Here is a 5353-nt window from a genome sequence, read left to right as displayed (position 1 = left end):
ACGTCTCCTTGCAGTATCAACACTAATTTGGCTGACTTTTATATTTGATCCAATTTGTAGATAGGCTGTATTTACACCATAAAGGTGCACAGCTGATATAAAGGGACTTGTAGTTTTTTAAAGATATTACTGATTTACTGAACTACCTTTCCAACTCCTCATGCAGTTGACTGTTACAGGTCTATACAGGTTCATGGTACAATGCATAAGCTTCAAATCGAGAGACTGAAACTGTATTTTCCTTTACCGTTCTGTTTTAATTTCACAATGAAGTTAATAGTCATATTATGTTTGATATTATTATGTTTTATTAACTACACCACTGGTTTNCACATAACGGCATTGTAATACACGGTTTGGCAGCATTAAATATTACACATTTGTCTAGAAGTCTTCTCATCAGGGCTCTATAAATAGAGAACTACGGCAGATGTGTAATATTTAATGCTGCCAAACCGTGTATTACAATGCCGTTATGTGATGACTTCCAAAGAGAAAAGCAAGAACACTCGGAATAATGTATTATTAAAAATATATATTTTCCCGACTTCATATCGCATAAACACCATATCCCAACATCCGGAATTATGGGTAGTTTGATGTTTTAGCCTATCAAAACCTCTGAAAAAAGAAATGTGTCTCTCAGAATTAAAAATGAAAAACCTATGGGGAAAAACACAAAAGCATTGTACACAATTTAAAACAATTAATGTTGTGTAATTAACAAGGATAGATGTTTTTTAGTGGATGAGTACTGCAGATATCACTGTTAAATCATTTGATCATTGGTTTTATTATGAAAACTTTGAGACCGGAAATACTGTTTTCACCCTGTGAGGCAGGGTTGACGCTAACTTTACATGGAAGCTGCCGCATACTGTATACACGTTCTCCTGGCGAAACCTCAAATCATCTTCATAATATCTATCAAACTAAACCTACACATCCACTGGACGTGGATTTTAAAAGTACAATATACAGTTCTCGCTAGAAATCTAATCAAAAAGCATTTTAATGGCCAAACTATCCTACAATTTAGGATTTTACAGAGAGGGTTATCTGTAACGTTTTGCAATCAACGGGAGCACTAGAAGTTGAACACTTTAAAACGTGATTATAGGACGTATTAAGCGCTTGAACAAAAGACCTATTTGGTCGTATGAGTTGGAGGACTTGTTGCTTTCTTTTCCTATTGATTTCTTATGGCCAGTGTCAGTGAATGATAGTATAGTTTAGCCATTATAATGCTATTTGATTAGATTTCTAGCAAGAAATATATTGTTTACTTTCAGACTCTACGTTCAGTGGATGTGTAGGATCTATAGATTGATAGATATTATGAAGATTATGTGTAAATACTACGTTGTCATGGTAACAATAGAGGTCAACCAGGATAAATGAAAGGTTCCTCCAATGATTCATGTTGATGCCCATTTTCTATTTAGTAATTCCAAACCGCAGTGAGACAAGGAGAAATTATGTGCTACTATATTACAGCAAAAAAGACTAAGAAGCCATTAAACCAAACGAGAAACTGGATCTTTTACATGTATGGCATTTATGTTGCTAAAATACAATTAACATTGTACATTGTATCAACCTCTTACCAATTCCAGAGGTAAAATAATCTGTACCACATTCAGAATTCAGAGGTCATACTGATCTAATCCAACAACTAATCCAACAATAGGTTTTCATCAATGTTTTAACTTTTATTCTGACCTGAGGATGTCTTTGTCCAGGCCTGGGGGGTCTGTGTGGATGGAGGCCAGGCAGCTGTTCTCCTCAGCCCGCGGGACTTTTATGGAACCGTTGCCCATGGCCAGGCATTGGCCGGCCACCATAGGAAGCCCTGAGTGTCCCGCTGTGTGTCTGAGAGGAAGGCGCTCTCTCCTTAATGCATCCTCACTGAAGTGTTCAAATGTTCTTAAAAAATTAAAATGAGTGATTCATAATTTTTTGACTGACGACAAATGTATTTTTCAGGGTGACAAAAACACTGCCACAAACAGTGCTGAACCAGCCTTTACACACTCTACTACTGTCAGGTGGACAATATTATTCATTCAAGTGTTAAAAACTTCCAACTAAGCTTCCACCTTCCACTATCTGTTGTTTATCCCCAAACAAATATCTAATCAGGTTTAAGTACCATCCAGCCTTGAATTTCTACGAATGTCTGTACACTGAACAAAAAAAATGTAATGAAGAAAGAGAAAAGTTCCATGATTTACTTACAGAGTGATTGAGGAAGGTGTTGAACATGATCCTCCTGATGCTCTGAAACACCACTCTGTGTTCAGAGTTTCATGCTGTCTAGATTCCAGTTGCGTCCTCTTCGGTTGCCGTCCATGAGCTCAATGACTTTGCCGGGAAGCTGCAGGGGTCTCCACCACTCTGGAGCTCTGCTGGTGAAGAGTGGCAGCCTCTGGTGGGCTTCTAAAGTTTCACATGTTCAGAGTGGGAAAGTGGGAGACCAATGAAATCACAATTACAATTTGTAGAGTAACTGCATAAATAATAACCTAAGAAAAATGTTTCTGGAGAGGGTAATATGAAGGAGATCAACTTGAATGCCCCCTCCCATTGATTTGATGTGATATAGAAATGAGTAAATAAATATAATCATGTTTTTCCATAATGCTTTTTGTATGATTTTTCATAAAAGTGTCTTTTTTTTCAGTGTATAAGGCAACATTTGTGTCGAGCTTAAAGGTCACCTATCATGCTATTTTTAGGCAATAGCATTGGTCTCAGATATATATAAAATATATAAAAAACATATCTTTGAAGTGTTTTGGTAAAAAAAAAAGACAGATCACCCATTCTAGCCATGCCTCATATCCCTCTATTTCTCTTCCTGTTCCAAAAGTGGTGCTGATTCTGGGTATAAACAGGACTCTCTTGAGAATGAGACCCTGTGTCTCAATGAGATTTTCACCTGTACAAATAAAGGCTAAATAACAAAATAAAGCTTTTTTTTTTCTAACTGAAAACAAAATAAAATAAGAGGGGGCGGAGCTTATGCCGGCTCATGCGGGACATGGCAGATATGTCTAAAAGGCTGCGGTGATGAAACGCAAGGATTATTAGATCAAGGATTATTTCTGAAACAGTATGGAGCTCAAAGGCTTTCTCTCTTGCCGGTTATACCACAAGCTGAGTTCATTTTTATTGCCTGCTTCTTCACACACATGCTCTCTCCAGTACAGGTTAGCTCTGAGTGTTAGCGATGCTAATGTAAACACCGACCATATTACGTCCAAAACAGTCGGGCATTGTTTCTGATATAGCCTGTCTCGCCAGGAGAACGTGTATATGTGGCAGCTTCCATGTAAAATTAGCGTCAACCCTCACTGGGTGAAAACAGTTTTTCCAGTCTCGAAGTTTTCATAATAAAACCGGATATATTCCCCTCACTGTCAAATGATTACACAGTGATATCTGCATTACTCATCCACTAAAAAACATCTGTTTATCCTTGTTAATTACACAATATTAATTTGTTTGAATTTTGTACAATGCTTTTGTGTTTTTAACCTTCGATTCGGAGAAGGAGTTTAGACACTACAGAGTTTCCGAAGACACTACACTACCCAGAATCCCCAGCTATCGTTTGGGACTACAACATCCGCCTTGCTTTACAAACCCCGTGATTAGTCCTCAAGCCCTGTGATTGGATGTTGGAGTGGCAGTGCGACAAGGTTACGAAAAGCGTCAAACAGCTCTTTGAAATGGAATGGAACCATGGCAGACTTTCCAAAACTGGACTCGGACGGGTCCAGCCCAGCCCTCCCCCCCAGAACTACACATTATGGCTATTGTGTGTTTCGCAACATTATATGGCACGTCTCTACTGGGAATTGTAGTTTTAAAAGACGTTTTCGTATTTCCCATAATTAGAAGTTACCAGTATCAAACTGTGTACACCCCTGGAGGCTTAGGGGATACGAAACACATTGGTGTTATCAAATTTAAAACATATAATTAATAAATGGGTGAAAATTGCTTGTGTCCATAATGGGCAGCATTAATATATACCCACATGACAGCTAAGGTCAGAAGAGCTTTATTTAACAGCTGGTCTTATGTCTGTGACGCCTCCTGTTGTTCTTTGATAAGCCCGAAACATGCACTTGCAAATATGGCAGTAGCCATCGATCATCTTAAGATTATATAAGATAAGATATACTTTATTGATCCCAAGTTGGGAAATGTTTTTGTTACAGCAGCATACTACTTTGTTCTACTCAACTACAATTCAGAGGTTAACCTGGTATTTATATATACTACATTTATTTTAGTTACTTTACAGATTCTGATTAATGATGTGAAATATAAACAACCCTTAAATCAGACTTTAGTTACACCTGACTCAAATTCAGGGAATGTGATTTTCAAGTGCCAAAATAAACTCTGCAATATATTGGACGTTAAGTACTTTGTCAGACTTCATATTTATCTGTGGATAACCCCAACGTTTTTTTCTTATTCAAAAGAAGACCTTAACTTAAAGTAATCTTTAATGTTTAAATAAAGCCTTATTATTTTGTCTGTTTTGCACATCCTCCTGTTAATATCTTTGGTCGTCCAGCACTAAACTGTTTTATTGTAGAGATCACTACAGTATCTTCTTGATATTTTCTATTCTATATTTCTATCATTGACCTTCTACTTTCCCCCTATTTTGTATGTAGGCTACTCTTAATATTTAAATGTTTTCATCAAATATAACTTATTCAACAACAAAATTCAATAACGTGCTTTAACCACGCGGTGCGGGTTAAAAAACCAGTGGTGTAGTTAATAAAACATAATAATATCAAACATAATATGACTATTAACTTCAGTGTGAAATTAAAACAGAACGGTAAAGAAAAATACAGTTTCAGTCTCTCGATTTGAAGCTTATGCATTGTACCATGAACCTGTATAGACCTGTAACAGTCAACTGCATGAGGAGTTGGAAAGGTAGTTCAGTAAATCAGTAATATCTTTAAAAAACTACAAGTCCCTTTCTATCAGCTGTGCACCGTTATGGTGTAAATATAACTATCTACCAATTGGATCAAATATAAAAGTCAGCCGAATTAGTGTTGATACTGCAAGGAGTCGTATTGTGTGAAAAGAAATGGAAGATGTTGTTTAATTGCTAATATATTTATGATCCACGTCACGTATTCAGTTTTGGCGGCATTTCTTCCAGTTTGTCAAAAGGTCTTCTGATCAGGGCTCTATGAATAAATAACTATGGCAGATATGTAATATTTAATGCAGCCGAACCGTGTATTACAATGCTGTTATGTGATGACTTCCAAAGATAAAAGCAAGAACACTCGGAATAAAGTATTAT

At 36.8% G+C, this 5353-nt stretch overlaps 1 long non-coding RNA gene across 1 annotated transcript in view; it reads right to left on the bottom strand.

The window, feature by feature from the left end:
• LOC104955881 (uncharacterized) overlaps positions 1-2323 on the bottom strand; it is a 3519-nt gene extending 1196 nt beyond the window's left edge. The window contains exons 1-2 of the long non-coding RNA XR_799493.1: positions 2239-2323; positions 1723-1926 (exon numbers count right to left, since the gene is read on the bottom strand). This is a non-coding gene — a long non-coding RNA (uncharacterized lncRNA). The remainder of the gene's footprint in view (positions 1-1722; positions 1927-2238) is intronic.
• Between the last annotated feature and the right edge of the window lie 3030 nt (positions 2324-5353).

Source organism: Notothenia coriiceps, unplaced genomic scaffold, assembly GCF_000735185.1.
Source record: "Notothenia coriiceps isolate Sejong01 unplaced genomic scaffold, NC01 NC01_scaffold00024944, whole genome shotgun sequence".
NCBI lineage: Eukaryota > Metazoa > Chordata > Actinopteri > Perciformes > Nototheniidae > Notothenia > Notothenia coriiceps.
This window is presented reverse-complemented; position numbering and strand designations above follow the sequence as displayed.